Here is a 16590-nt window from a genome sequence, read left to right as displayed (position 1 = left end):
TCAGTTTTCCTTTACTCTCCCTCTCCCTTATCCCCTGTCATTCTAAAATTCCACACCTTAATGTTCCCCAAATAAGTCCCCTCCTCTCCATTCCCACTGCCTTAATTCATGCCTGCCTGTATTGTCTCCCAAATGCTATTTTTTTCTTTTTTTTAATTAAAATAAAAGCTTTTTATTGGAGAATAGTTGCTTTACACTGCTGTGTCAGTTTCTGCTGCACAACAAAGTGAATCAGCTATATGTATACATATATCACCTTTTTTTTGGATTTCCTTCCCATTTAGGTCACCACAGAGCACTGAGTAGAGTTCCCTGAGCTACACAATAGGTTCCCATTAGCTATCTATTTTATGCATAGCAGTGTATATATGTCAATCCCGATCTCCCAATTCATCCCACCAACTCCCTTTCCCCCTTGGTATCCATAAGTTTGTTGTCTATGTCTGTGTTTCTATTTCTACTTTGCAAATAAGATCATCTATGCCATTTTTCTAGACTCCACATATATGCATTAATATATGATATTTATTTTTCTTTTTCTGACTTACTCCACTCTGTATGACAGTCTCTAGGTCCATCCACTTCTCTGCAAATGACACAATTTTATTCCTTTTTATTTCTGAGTAATATTCCTTTGTATATATGTACCACATCTTTATCCATTCCTCAGTTGATGGACATTCTGATTGCTTCTATGTCCTGGCTATTGTAAATAGTGTTGCAATGAACATTGGGGTGCATGTACCTTTCTGAATTATGGTTTTCTGGGTATATGCCCAGTAGTGGGCTTTCTGGGTCATATGATAGTTCTATTTTAGTTTTTTAAGGAACTACCATAATGTTCTCCCTAGTGGCTGGATCAACTTACATTCCCACTAGCAGTGTAAGGGGTTTTCCTCTTCTCCACACCCTCTCCAGCATTTATTGCTTGTAGATTTTTTGATGATGGCCATTCTGATTGTGGTGAGGTGACACTTCATTGTAGTTTTGATTTGCATTTCTCTAATAATTTGTGATGTTGACCATCTTTTCATGTGTTTGTTGCCCATCTGGATGTCTTCTTTGGAGAAATGTCTGTTTAGGTATTCCACCATTTTTTGATTGAGTTGTTTATTTGACATTGAGCTGCATGAGCTGTTTGTATATTTTGGAGATTGATCCTTTGTAAGTTGCTTCATTTGCAAATATTTTCTCCCATTGTGAGGGTTGTCTTTTCATCTAGTTTATGGTTTCCTTTGCTGTGCAAAATTTTTAAGTTTAATTAGGTCCCATTTGTTTATTTTTGTTTTTCCTCTCTCTCTCTTTTTTTTTTTTTTTTGATGTAGACCATTTTTTAAAGATTTTATTGAATTTGTTACAATATTGCTGCTGTTTTATGTTTTGGTTTTTTGGCTGCTATTCATGTGGGATCATAGGTCCCCAACCAGGGATCAAACCCACACCTCCTGCATTAGAAGGCAATGTCTTAACCCCTGAACTACCAGGGAAGTCCCTGTTTTTATTTTCATTACTCTAGGAGGTAGGTCAGAAAAGATCTTGGTGCAATTTATGTCAAAGAGTATTCTGCTTATGTGTTCCTCTAAGAGTTTTATAGTGTCTGGTAGGTCTTTAATCTGTTTTGAGTTTATTTTTGTGTATTGTGTTAGGGAGTGTTCTCATTTCATTCTTTTACATATAGCTGTCCAGTTTTCCCAGCATCAATTATTATAGAGACTGTCTTTTCTCCATTGTATATCTTGCTTTCTTTGTCATAGATTAGGTGATCATAGGTGCGTTAATTTATCTCTGGGCTTTCTATTATGTTCTCTATTTCTATTTTTGTGTCAGTACCATACTGTTTTGATTACTGTGGCTTTGTAGTGCAGTCTGAAGTCAGGGAGTCTGATTCCTTCAGCTTCGTTTTTCTTTCTCAAGACTGCTTTGGCTATTCGGGGTCTTTTGTGTTTCCAAATAAATTGTAAAATTTTTTGATCTATTTCTGTGAAAAATACCATTGGAAATTTAATAGCGGTTACATTGAATCTATAAATTGTTTGGGTATTATAGTCATTTTCACAATATTGATTCTTCCAATCCAAGAACATGGTATATCACTCCATCTGTTTGTGTTGTCTTTGATTTCTTTCATCAGTATCTTATAGTTTTCTGCATACAGGTCTTTTGCCTCCTTAGGTAGTTTATTTCTAGGTATTTTATTCTTTTTGTTGTGATGATAAATGGGATTGTTTCCTTAATTTCTCTTTCTGATCTTTTATTTTTAATGTATAGGAATGCAAGATATTTCTGTATGCTAATGTTTTTTATCGGGGTATAGTTGTTTTACAATATTGTGCTAGTTTCTACTGTACAGAGAATGGAGCTCCTGGTACTATACAGCAGGTTCTCATTAGTTATCTACTTTATACATATTATGGTATATGTATCAATCCCGATCTCCCAGTTCACCCCACCCCCCACTCCCAGATTTCCCCCCTTGGTGTGCATAGGTTTGTTCTCTTTTCTGTGTTTCTATTTCTATCTTGCAAACCAGTTCATCTGTACCATTTTTCTAGATTCCAAATATATACGTTAATATATGATATTTGTTTTTATCTTTCTGACCTACTTCACTCTGTATGACAGTCTCTGGGTCCACCCATGTCTCCACAAATGACCCAGTTTTGTTCCTTTTTATGGCTAATATTCCACTGTATATCTGTACCACATCTTCTTTATCCATTCATATGTGGATGGACATTTAGGTTGCTTCCATGACCTGGTTATTGTAAATAGTGCTGCAATGAACATTGTGGTGCATGTATCTTTTTGAATTATGGATTTCTGTTGGTATATGCCCAGTAGTGAGATTGCTGGATCATATGGTAATTCTATTTTTAGTTTTTTAAAGAACCTCCATACTGTTCTCCATAGTGGCTGTATCAATTAACATTCCCACCAACAGTGCAAGAGGGTTCCCATTTCTCTACACCCTCTCCAGCATTTATTGTTTGTAGGCTTCTGGTGATACCCATTCTAACCTGTGTGATGTGATACCTCACTGTTGTTTTGATTTGCATTTCTCTAATAATTAGTGACGTTCAGCAACTCTTCATGTGTCTCTTGGCCATCTGTATGTCTTCCTTGGACAAAAGCCTATTTGGGTCTTCTACCCATTTTTGCATTACATTGTTTGTTTGTTTGTTTGTTTTTGATATTGAGTTGCATGGGCTTTTTGTATATTAGGTAGGATAATCCTTGGTCCATTGAATCTTTTATATTTATTTTCTCCCATCTGAGGGTTGTCTTTTCATCTTGTTTATGGCTTCATTTGTTGTGCAAAAGCTTTTAAGTTTCATTAGTTCACATTTGTTTATTTTTGTTTTTATTTCCATTACTCTAGGAGGTGGGTCAAAAATATCTTGCTGTGATTTATGTCAAAGTGTTCTGCCTATATTTTCTTCTAAGAGTCTTATAGTGTCTGGACTTACATTTAGGTCTTTAATCCATTTTGAGTTTATTGTGTATGGTGTTAAGGCATGTTTTAATTTCATTCTACATGTAGCTGTCCAGTTTTCCCAGCAACACTTATTGAAATGAGTGTCTTTTCTCCATCGTATATCCTTGCCTCCTTTTTCATAGCTTAGGTGACCATAAGTGGGTAGGTTTATCTCTGGGCTTTCTATTCTGTTCCATTGATCTATGTTTCTGTTTTTGTGTCAGTACCATACTGTCTTGACTACTGTAGCTTTGTAGTAGTGTCTGAAGTCAGGGAGCCTGATTCCTCCAGCTCTGTTTTTTTTTTTTTTTTTTCAAGATTGCTTTGACTATTAAGGGACTTTTGTGTCTCCATACAAATTTTAAGATTTTTTGTTCTAATTCTGTGAAAAATGCCATTGGTAATTTGATAGGGATTTCATTGATTCAGTAGATTGCTTTGGGAAGTATACTCATTTTCACAATATTGATTCTTCCAATCCAAGAACATGGTATATCACTCCATCTGTTTGTGTCATCTTTGATTTCTTTCATCAGAGTCTTATAGTTTTCTGAGTACAGGTTTTTGCCTCCTTAGGTACGTTTATTCCTAGGTATTTTATTCTTTTTTTGCAATGGTGAGTGGGATTGTTTCCTTAATTTCTCTTTCTGATCTTTCTTTTTTAGTGTATAGGAATGCAAGGGATTTCTGTGCATTAATTTTATATACTTCTATTTTAACAAATTCATTGATTAGCTATAGTACTTTTCTGGTGGCATTTTTAGATTTTTCTATATATATAATATCATGTCATCTTCAAACAGTGACAGTTTTACTACTATTTTTTCCGATTTGGATTCCTTTCATTTCTTTTTCTTCTCTGATTGCTGTGGCTAAAACTTCAATAACTATGTTAAATAATAGTGGCAAGAGTGGATATCCATGTCTCTTTCCTGATATTAGAGGAAATGCGCTCTGTTTTTCACCACTGAGAATGATGTTTGCTGTGGGTTTGTTGTATATGGTTTTTATTATTTTGAGGTAGGTTCCCTCTATGGCTACTTACTGGAGAGTTTATTTCATAAATGTATGCTGAATTTTGTCAAAAGCTTTTTATAAATCTATTGAGATGATCATATGGTTTTATTCTTCAGTTTTTTAATATGGTGTATCACATTGATTGATTTGCTTATATTGAAGAATCCTTGCATCCCTGGGATAAATCCAACTTGATCATGGTGTATGATCCTTTTAAAGTGTTGTTAAATTCTGTTTGCTAGTATTTTGTTGAGGATTTTTCCATCTATATTCGTCAGTGGTATTGGTCTGTAATTTTCTTTCTTTGTAGTATCTTTGTCTGGTTTTGGTATCAGGGTGATAGTGGCCTCGTAGAATGAGTTTGGGAGTGTTCCTCCATCTGCAATGTTTTGGAAGCATTTCAGAAGGATAGGTATTATCACTTCTCTAAGTGTTTAATGGAATTCACCTGTGAAGTCATCTGGTCCTGGACTTTTGTTTGCTGGAAGATTTTTAATCACAGTTTCAATTTCATTACTTGTGATTGGTCTGTTCATATTTTCTATTTCTTCCTGGTTCAGTCTTGGAAGGTTGTGCTTTTCTAAGAATTTGTCCATTTCTTCATGGTTGTCCATTTTATTGGCATATCAGTTGCTTGTAGTAGTCTCTTATGATCCTTTGTGTTTTTTCAATGTCAGTTGTAACTTCTACTTTTTCATTTCTAACTTTATTGATTTGACTCCTCTCCCATTTTTTCTTGATGTGTCTGGCTAAAGGTTTACCAATTTTATTTATCTTCTCAAAGAACCAGCATTTAGTTTCATTGATCTTTGCTACTGTTTTCTTTGTTTCTATTTCATTTATTTCTGCCCTGATCTTTATGATTTATTTCCTTCTACTAAGTTTAAGGTGTGTTTTTGTTGCTGTTGCTATTTCTCTATTTGTTTTAGGTGTAAGGTTAGGTTGTTTATTTGAAATTTTTCTTGTTTCTTGAGGTAGGATTGTATTGTTATAATCTTCCTCTTAGTAATGCTTTTGCTGCATCCTATAGGTTTTGGGTTATAATGATTTTGTTGTCATTTGTTTCTAGATTTTTTAAAAATTTTCTCTTTGATTTCTTCATTAATCTCTTGGTTATTTAGTAGCACACTATTTAGCTTCTTATTGTTTGTGTTTCTACAGATTTTTTTTTTCCTGTAATTGATTCTTATCTCAATGTTGTGGTCAGAAAAGATACTTGATATGACTTAAATTTTCTTAAATTTACTGAGGCTTGATTTGTGAGCCAAGATGTGATCTATTTTGAAGAATGTTCCATGTGCACTTGAGAAGAAAGTATATTATTCTGCTTTCCAATGGAATGTCCTATAAACACCAATTAAGTTTGTCATTTAAGTTTTTTATTTCCTTTTAAATTTTCTGTCCCCATGATCTATCCATTCGTGTAAGTAGAGTGTTAAAGTTCCCCGCTATTATTGTGTTACTGTCGATTTACCCTTTGATGGCTATTAGCACTTGCATTCTGTATTGCAGTGCCTATGTTGGTTGCATACATATTTACAGTTGTTATATCTTCTTCCTGGGTTGATTTCATGATCATTATGTGTGTCCTTCCTTGTGTCTTGTAATAGTCTTTATTTTAAAGTCTATTTTGTCTGATGTGAGTATTGCTACTCCAGCTTTCTTTTGATTTCCATTTGCATGGAATATCTTTTTTCCATCCCCTCACTTTCAGTCTGTAGGTGTCACTAGGTCTGAAGTGGGTCTCTTGTAGACAGCATATATATGGGTCTTGTTTTTGTACCCATTCAACCAGTCTGTGTGTTTTGGTTGGAGTATTTAATCCATTTACATTTAAGGTAATTATCGATATGTATGTTCCTATTACAATTTTCTTAATTGTTTTGGGTTTGCCTTTGTGTGTTTTTCTTCTCTTGTGTTTCCTGCCTAGAGAAGTTCCTTTAGCATTTGTTGTAGAGCTGGTTTGGTGGTGCTGAATTTGCTTACTTTTTGCTTGTCTGTAAAGTTTTTGAGTTCTCCATTGAATCTGAATGAGATTCTTGCTGGGTAGAATAATCTTCTTTGTAGGTTTTTCCCTTTCATCACTTTAAATCTATCCTGCCACTCCCTTCTGTCCTGAAGAGTTTCTGCTGAAAAATCAGCTGATAACCTTATGGGGATTCTCTTGTATGTTATTGGTTGCTTTTCCTTTGCAGCTTTTAATATTTTTTCTTAGTTTTTAATTTTTGTTAGTTTTATTAATATGTCTCAGCATGTTTCTCCTTGGGTTTATCCTGTATGGGACTCTGCCCTTTCTGGACTTTGGTGCCAATTTCCTTTCCCATGTTAGTGAAGTTTTCAACTGTAATCTCTTCAAATATTTTCTCAGACCCTTTCTCTTTCTCTTTGTCTAAAAGAAGCATGGTATGCCTAGGAAATGAGGTGCCATTGCTGAGTTGTTTGCAAGGGGTGGGGCTGCCACCACCCCCACATGCCAGCCCTTGTCTCCATGGGCACTGGGAGGGACTCCAACCAGTGAAAGTACCCCACAGTCTGGTGCAACTGCCTTCTAGTTTATGCTACAGGAACTTCATTCACACCCAAGTTGTGATTGCCATACCCCTCCCTGGCCTGAAAGTGTAAGTGTGCCCCAATCAGTCACTGTTTTCACTCCTTTTGCCTGTATGGGGAACAGAAGCCTAAGAGTGGCACACATGCAGAGGTAGGGCCAAAAGCAGAGCTGAGCACCAGGGGTGGTGCAACTAAGGAAGAGGATCAGAAAGCTCTCCATGAAGCTGCACAAGCTATTAATTAAATCCCTGCAATTACCTTGGTAAACCCTGGAATATCTGAATAGAAAACGAGTGTTCCCACAACTGAGACCAGTTTAGCTATAGCAACAATGGACTTTGGGAGCAAGTACACGCAGGAATTGGGCCAGGTCAGAGACTGATCTGGACCCACAAGGCCCACAGGAGGTCCGGAGATCTACTTAGAGGTATTTGAGGGCCTCCTTGGGAGGCAGAGGTTGGCTGTGGCTCACTGTGGGAGTAAGGACACAGACAGAGGAGGCCCCGGGAAAATATGCTTAGTACTAGTATTCTTTTTTTGTGTGTTTCCTGTTGTTCCATAGTTGTGGTGTTGTCTTTATTATTTTTATATTTTTACTTTTTAATATTTCTTAAATTTCTCTATTTTTACTTTACCTTTTTGTTCTTTTGTGGGATTTTTTTCTTATTTTTCTTTTTTTTTTGGTGGTTTTTATGTGTTTAATGTTGTTTTTTTCTTTTCTTTTTTTTTACATATATATATATATATATATATATATATATATATATATATATATATATATTTGTTTGTTTGTTTTTGTTAGTTTAGTCCTTATGGATAGCTTTCATTTTTGAGTTCTTTTGTTTGTTCTGTTGTTTTTTTTATTTCTTCTTTTTTTTTTCCTTTTCTGTCTGCTTCTTTGTTTCTCTTTGGTTTTGTTTTTTATTATTTGTTTTGGGTATGGTTTGTCTGTTTTCTTTCTTCTTTTTTATTTTGTGTGTGTGTGTTCCTGTTTGTTTTTGTCTTTGCTGTTTGTATTGAGTTTCATTTGTCTCTTTGTTTTCTTTTCCTTTTTTCTTCTTTCTTTTTACTCTGGCACTGCTGTGAAGCTTGTGGGCTCTTGAGTCCCCAGCCAGGGATCAGGCTTGGGTTTCTAGGGTGGGAGTGTTGAGCCCAGGATGCTGGACTGCCAGAGAATTCCCAAGACAAGGAAATATTAATAAGCTTTCACCCTCCCAGAAGTATTCATCTTGACACCAAGACCCGGCTCCACCCAACTGGCTGCAGGATCCAGAGTTGGACACCACACACCAAACAACCAGTAAGACAGGAACACAGCCCCACCCATTTGCAAACAGGCTGCCTAAAGTTGTACAAAGCTCACAGACACACCAAAACACACCACATGACGTGGCCTTGCCCATCAGAGTGAAAATAGTTCCACCCACCAGAGTACAGACACAAGTCCCTCTCACTGAGAAGCCCACACAAACACTTGGACCATCCTCACACAACAGTGAGCATATAAAAGAAGCAAGAGGAACTATGATCCTGCAGCCTGCCAAAAAGAGAACATAAACAGAGTAAGTTAAACAAAATGAGATGACAGAGAAATATGTTGCAGATGAAGGAGCAAGGTAAAAACAAACAACACCAAATAAATGAAGAGGAAATAGGCAATCTACCTGAAAAAGAATTCAGAGTAATTATAGTAAAGATCATCCAAGATCTTGTAAATAGAATGGAGGCATGGATCGAGAAGATACAAGAAATATTTAACAAGTACCTAGAAGAACTAAAGAACAAACAACCAGTGATGAACAACAAAATAACTAAAATGAAAAATATACTAGAAGGACTCAGTAGCAGAATAACTTAGGTAGAAGAATGGATAAGTGGGCTGGAAGACAGAATGGTCAAAAACAATTCTGCAGTGCAGAATAAAGAAAAAAGAATGAAATGAGTACAGTCTCAGAGACTTCTGGGACAACATTAAATGTACCAACATTCAAATTGTAGGCTTGTGCAGTTGCATGGAGAGCTTTCCAATCCTCTTTCCTTAGTTGCAGCACCCCTGGTGCTCAGCTTTGCTTTTGGCTCCACCTCTGCATGTGTGCCACCCTCAGGCTTCTGTTCCCCATACAGGCAAAAGGAGTGAAAGCAGTGACTGATTGGGGTACACTTACTCATTCAGGCCATGGAGGGGTATGGCAGCCACAACTGGGGTGTGCATGAAGTGCCTGTAGCATAAACTGGAAGGTAGTTGCACCAGACTGTGGCACACTTTCTCTGGTGGGAGTCCCTCCCAGTGTCTATGGAGGCAAGGGCTGGTATGTGGGGGCAGTGGCAGCCCCACCCTTTGCAAATCACTCAGCAATGGCACTTCATTTCCTAGGCAGACCATGCTTCTTTTATGGGTACTCCCAGCCACAGAGCTCCTCACTCCCATCCCTTCTGTTATATCTGCACAGCCAACAGTGCTCCTCTGCCCAGTCTGCTCTCTTAACCCCACGCTTTAGTACTCAGTCCCTGCCAGGAGTGGTAGAGTCGCATCTCAGACAGGTGTGCCCATGGCTGATTCCTGAGGAGGCTTTGTGATGGGTGGTGCTCAAGATCCCAGAGCCTATGAGGGTGGAAGAGACCTTGGCCTGAGGGAAGGGTGAGCCTGCTGAGATTGGTGCCCATGGAGGCTGAAGACAGCAGGTGGGGAAACCAGCAGTGAGAGCCCCATCCCTTGCATGCTACTCAACAATGATGCCTTGCTTCTATGGTGTCCCAGGCTTTTTCCACAAACTTTCCTGGTTGTGGAGCTCCTTACTCCTGTCCCTTCAGGCTGTCTTTTCACAGAAAACAGCTGTCCCATCTCTGGGTCCATGTTCCAAACCTCACTTTCCAGCATCCAGCCCACCTCTGCAACAGGAGACACACAACTCAGACTGGGGTGTGCAGGGCAGCAATATAGACCAAGCGCACAGTTCTTACTTTGTCCTGCCTTCCACAGACTGTCTGCTGCATTCTCCTTTAATCCCCTGAAAGTCCCCTTCTGTCCCAGCCAATTTACCCACCGTGAGGAGGTTTCTCTGACTGTGGAAACCTCTCTTCACCTTCAGCTTCCCACCAGGGTTGCTGGTCCTCTTTTTGATTCCTCTTTTCTTTTTTTCTTTCTTTCATCCTACCCAGTTGTGAGGGGATTTTTCTTGTCCTTGTAGGTGTCTGAAATCTTCCACTAATGTTCAGCAGGTACTCTGTTAGAATTGTTCCATTTGTAGATGTATTCTTGATGTACTTGTAGGAGAGACAAATTCTGCATCCTACAATTCTTGCATCTTAACTCTGCTCCCTATCATTATGTTTAAAACTTATAGACAGAGGTTAGAGATATAAGACCATATTATTCCTTTTCTTTTTTTCCTTTTGGCCTAACAATCTTCAATACACTTTATCCATTCAGTTATTTTACATTGCAGAATAGTCACCTTTACTTGAGGACATCATTTACTTTTATTTAAATACTCTTTGAAAAGAATATCTTAATCATCACATTGAATTGTAGCATTTTCTATAAATGATACACAAGTAATACTAAGTCTACAATTAAACAATAATTTCTCACCATAGAAAGGGAAACAAACTAAAATTATGATAAATAAGATAAAAACTAAAGTCAATAACTTAGAAACAAAGAATATAATCAACCAGTTAGTGACCAATACTTAGGGAAATATTATATTTATATTTGCTACCATAAAAGAAGTCTGTCACGGCTTCCTTGGTGGTGCAGTGGTTGAGAGTCCGTCTGCTGATACAGGGGACACAGGTTTGTGCCCCGGTCCGGGAGGATCCCACATGCTGCAGAGCAGCTGGGCCCCTGAGCAATAGCCACTGAGCCTGCACATCCAGAACCTGTGCTCCACAATGGGAGAGGCCACAACAGTTAGAGGCCTGCGTACCACAAAAAAAAAAAAAAAAAAAAAAAGAAGAAGTCTGTCATATCTCAGTTCCAAGAGTTTGTAATATAGCTGGCTCTTTATTCAGCTCTTCACATGCATCAATTCATTTAATTTTCACAAAAATCTAGTGAAGTAGATATTACTATTTTCCTTTTATAAATGAGGAAACAAATACAAAATAATATGTAACTTGTCCAAGTTTGCATATAAGGAAAAAAGAGCTGAGATTCACACCCAGTTTTTCTGTATCCTGAACCATTGCTCTATACAGTTCTTTCATGAGGTGCCCAAGTACATTTTATCCTTTATGTGTACCTATTCATTTTTAAATTGTTTCTTGGTAAGTGAAAAATATGTTCTCAAGCTTGAAGTTATGTAATTAGTTCAGCCACAATTCAACAAGTCAAGTCTATTGATCTTTCAGACGCATGGAAGAAGCTCATGACGTTGGCAGAATATTTATTAATATAAACACATGTAATTGGGAAAAATTATTTTCCTGTCTATCACTACTTTGTTGGGTTTACCTAACATTTCACTATAATTGTTAGGGAAACAGTTATGTCTCAATTTAATGTAAAAAGTTTACCAAACTGATGCTAAATACCAGTCAGTTATTTAACTTTTTGTAATTCCATTTTATTTTCTTTTTTTTTCCTTTTTTTTTTTTTTGGCTATACAGCAGGTTTGTAATTCCTGCTGTAGGAATTGCAGGAGGGAGCTCATTGCAAAACTATATCTTTGGGAGCTCGTTGCAAAACTATATATATTTTATTATTATTTTATTTTAGTAAAAAATTCATTTTCATTATAGTGAGATTAGAGGATCAAATGACAATGAAAACTTGACAAGAATAGTTTACAGCCTTTATTTGTTTACTTGTTTGTTTATTTAGTCTCTTGGAAAAAGAATGCTGAACTTACTAAAGTGTTTGTAACTTGTAATGCACTGTGCCATTTTAGCTTGAACCTGTGAGAAATGCTGGTTCTGGATGGCCCTCTGCTCTCAGTCAGGCAGTGGAATTGACTTACAACCTCCTGAGCCCTTCAGAAATATCCCTTTTTCTTCCAGGACTCAAAATAAGCTAAGGCTCTTTAGACACATTTTATATTCTAACTAAAAAAGAAATGAGTATAAAAAAAGTTTTCAACTTTAGATTTCTCAGTCCCCAGCTTTAATTAAAATGGAAATTATGTTTTGTTTTCTAATATGAACACAGAAAAGGACAAATTTCAACAGAAAAGTGATGTGGTGTATATTCCAGATGTGTTAAACCAATAAATAAAAATAAAAGCTGAGTAAAAAATCACATTTCTAACCTGATTCATGATACGGAAGCAAGATAAACCAGTAAAGCATATTAATCACAGTGCGTGAGGCTTTCTTATTATTTTTCTCATCTTTCTTTCTTTTAACTTCTGCTTTGTAGAATATTTTCCTAAATACTTAAAATGAAAAATTAAAGCTGATATATTTTTGAAGTGCTATTTAGGAGAGAATTTTTTAAATTAAAGCAACAGATGTAAATGTGGTAAACAGGATATATGTGATCAGAATAAAGACATTGGTGAACTTTTAGCTCATGATTAAGAGTTTTTAACTTCTGCCCTTAAGTCTCACAATAAATCTCATTTCTTTTCATTCTTCTAGATTTTGCTCCTTGAACTCTTTTCTGTAAACACCAGTCACTTGAAATTGAATATCCAGAAGATCAGCACTTTCAAGTCATATGTCCTACCTTACTAAACTAGGCTAATATAGAAAATTCTAAGGGATGTCATTGTTTTTGTTCTTTTTTTTTTTTTTAAATTATTTGCTATTTTCCATTCAAGGCAAATGTCACCACTAACTACTAAAGTATTATTGCAGGCATATTTTATTCATATAGTAAACATTAAAAACTGTGATTTAGTTGAATTTTTCTTAGACTCCAAGATTGCTTCTAAAAATCATATAAGACTAACTCACATTCATGACAGGTTTATTAAGGACAAGAGATATATTAAATCCTTGGAAGTTATATTTTACATTAAAAGTAAATTAAATCCATAAATTAAATGTGTACACAGATGAGCCTAGTATTAGCAAACTGTAATGAGGTACTGTTTAATTTTCCTGTGCTAGGTACATTCATCAGGACCCACTGAGTCTCTCTGGTAATTGTCAGTATGCCCCATGTGTCTGCCATTTTCTTCATTAGAATCAGGTCTCCTTACAATCATAAGGCAAAGCACATTTTTATATTAGGGAGAAAGGATGGCATTACTATCCCAATATTTTAATCTGGAAAACATATATCTGCTATTCTCTATAATGACATATTTGGGAAGTCAAATATCCTTAAAAGAGACATTTACTATAATAAAGTCAGTCTACTCTTTAAATACTTAAGTAACAAATAGTGTTTTGTGTGTAAATGTGTGCTTAAGTTTAAAATGTATAGATTTACAACAACAAAAAATTGCCAAAGTTCAGTAAATTTATTTTGTCAAAACAATTGATATCTTGAGCATTACTGACCCAATAGGACATCAAAATAAAAATTGTCTAAAGTTAAAGCATATTACATTAACAAACAAATGATTTGCAGTCACAAAATTATAAATGCAGTTTGGGTTGGGGGTAGGTGGAGGGGAGTTAATCCAAATTACAGCAATGGAAGTCTTCAAACTATCTTCTGAACAAGACCATTGATTTTTCCTTTCAGACAGATTTTTCCTTTGAGACATTGAGTTCCCTTTAAGAAAAAAAGAATCAATGGAGTATCACAGTTGGTAATTTGTTACAAATTCTTGAGACTATAAAAGGTATAATCTGGCTAAATTACATGTGGTTTCCATATTAGCTTGTTTGGCAGGATGATCTACTACAAAGTAGGCTAGTTGCCCCACTAGTCAATCCCCCAGTAGTTAAAATTTCCTCTATATCCATCACTGTTATAAAAGCTTCCATAGCCACATCCACCAAACTCTCTGTAGCTACTTCCATCACCTCTGCTGCTGCCAGTACAGCTGCTACTGAAGCTGGAATTGCTAAAAACACTACTATGTGAATAATATCTGGCACAAATCCTCCGCAGAATCTACTACTCTTAGAATGTCCACTACAGCTACCCTTGTAATGATGTTGATATGTCTTATTTTCAAGCTAAGATGGCACTTCTTATTTAGCTTCCACAAGAAGATCCAACAAACCCTTGGTCATATTTATGTTCCTCTTGTTAAAGAACAAGGTGGCAAGGCCAAGGTTTCCTACACATCCTGTGCAGTCAATGCAACGTACATTTTCTTCAATACCATTTGGCAAGTCAAAATTTACAACTTCTTTCCCATTTGAAATGTGAAGTCCTCTTGCTGCTCCTGCTCTAGCCACTAGGATTGGGCTTTTTCCTGAGAGGAACTGGTGAAGACTTCTTCATCATCTCTCCAAGATCATTCTCCATGGATACTGGTACAAGCATATCCTTCATTGTGTAAAAAGTCCTCCAGACTATCCGCACATTTTTGGTCTCCACAAACACTAAGGTCAATGAATTCTTTCCTGTTGCACTTAAAAGGTTAAGCAGAAATAACTGTTTGTCTTACTCTTTTGATGTGAGGTTCTCAGAGGTAGAGCCAATATTCCTGCATCCAAAAAGATATATTCATCCAAGAAATCATGAGCAAGTATCTGTATTTCCTTAGGGAAAGCAGCACTAAACATGTTATGATAAACTCTCTTTGGTGGCATAGTATCTTGTTCAAGTATCCCATATATCTGAGGTTCAAATCCCATATCAATATAAGATCCACTTTATCCAACACCAAGTATTTGTGGAACTCTAATATTTTCTCTTTCCATCATGTCTACCAGGCCTCTGGGAGTAGCAACTAACATGTGCCATCCACATTCTAAGTATCGAATCTGCTAACCAATACTAGCATCACCATAAATGATGTAAGGACTATCTCCAGGCCAGTATGAAAATTTTCTGGCTTCCTTATAGATTGGTACTGCCAAATCTCTCTTGTTGATTCTAATACCAAAGAGATTGGATATTGGATATTACCCTTACCTTCTGTTTTTCTTCATGGCCCTCAAAGTCTCTCCTTGACCATCTGAATAAATATGACTCAAGATCGGCAAAAGAATATTTACAGATGCTGTTTGGGTACAAGACATCAAGTGTCTTTCTCTTTCATAAAAAGAATAGCACAAGGTTGCAGTGGAGCCAAGTGAGTATAAAAAGTAAGCTTGATGTTTCCCATAATAGTTTCTCCCATCTTAACATCAATAACACTTTCAATGTGTGGGAGCCAGCTATTGGCTTTTGCCTCAATTGAAATGTCATATTTCTCAAAGTTAATCTCAGTGTTATCTTCAGAAAAAAGTTCCTGCTCCAAGCAGTCACTTGGAAATGGTTTTCCAAACATTTCTATTTGTCACACCAATGACAGTTTCTACCATGTTCAAATTTTCCAAAGCCACACCTGTCACCATGGTAGCCAGTGTTGTTATAGTCACTCTCTTCATTATCATCAAACCTTCCCTTTAGTCACTTCCACCATCACTGAAGAAACTAGACTTTCCTCTTGAATCATTATGAGACTCAAAATACTACATGTATCCTTATCTTTACTAGAACTCCACTCTGAACTGTCTTTATCATTGACTTGTTTAGTAATTCCTTTGTTCCTTGAATGGAAAGGAATATATCACCCTTTGCCGGCTGTCCTTCCTTGACTCTGATTATCTGGAGAATTAATGTTGCTGGTCCAGCCCAAGGGCATTTTCTACTAACACAGGATCCATCTGTGAAGAATACAGATAACTTGGAATCTCCCTCTGCTGCTGAGTGAGTATGTTTGATGAACAGTAAATGACTCTCGCTGGAGAACTGTGGTTCTCTAACACATGTAGAATTTTGTTCCCCAAACTGAGATCTCCAGATATATAACCATGTTTGAAAGAAATGTCTCTGAACAATTTACAATTCAAAAAAAAAGCTTTACAACATTATCACTCAATGATTATAAGTATGGCTAAGAAAAATATTTGATAAATGTGTATTTTAATGGTTTATATGTTTTCTAAATAAATTTTAAATTATTTAATTATTTAAAAACCACCTCTTCAGATGTGTTTAATTAATACTTCTCTAATCAGACTATCATACCAGGTTAAATGTTATTGTATATATTTCAGCCAGAAAGATTGATTGAGATTTTATAATTTGTTTTTTCCTTGTTTATTCTATTCTGAGTTACAGTGTAACTTAATGGTCTATACTTTTCTCTGTGAAAAGGAGTTAAGTTTTTGGGTACTAAGTAAATAACTGTGAATTCACTTAATGGTTTGCAAGTAGCACAATGCCACAATGTAATAGTGCAAAGTGAAAACTATCATTTTAGAGATTGCTTTGAATTTCATTTTTGACAACAAATGAGTTTATATCAAATATTATGTGTAGTTAGAATCACTATAACTCTGTGGATTTAGGAATATATTATACAAACAAACAAATTATTGGCTAATACTTCTTGACATATTCAAGGTTAAATGTTGACAAGTGCAATGCAAACTCTTCACCCTCCCATTTTAAATACTGTAAGTAAAATACAAAATGTTTAAATGTAACA

The 16590-nt window shown here is 36.1% G+C and overlaps 1 pseudogene; it reads right to left on the bottom strand.

The window, feature by feature from the left end:
• Positions 1–13850: 13850 nt before the first annotated feature.
• On the bottom strand, positions 13851–15793 carry LOC101277221 (ATP-dependent RNA helicase DDX3X-like; annotated as a pseudogene).
• Positions 15794–16590: the final 797 nt, after the last annotated feature.

Source organism: Orcinus orca, chromosome 18, assembly GCF_937001465.1.
Source record: "Orcinus orca chromosome 18, mOrcOrc1.1, whole genome shotgun sequence".
NCBI lineage: Eukaryota > Metazoa > Chordata > Mammalia > Artiodactyla > Delphinidae > Orcinus > Orcinus orca.
Note: the sequence above shows the minus strand (reverse complement) of the source record. Positions and strands in the feature narration are given on the sequence as shown.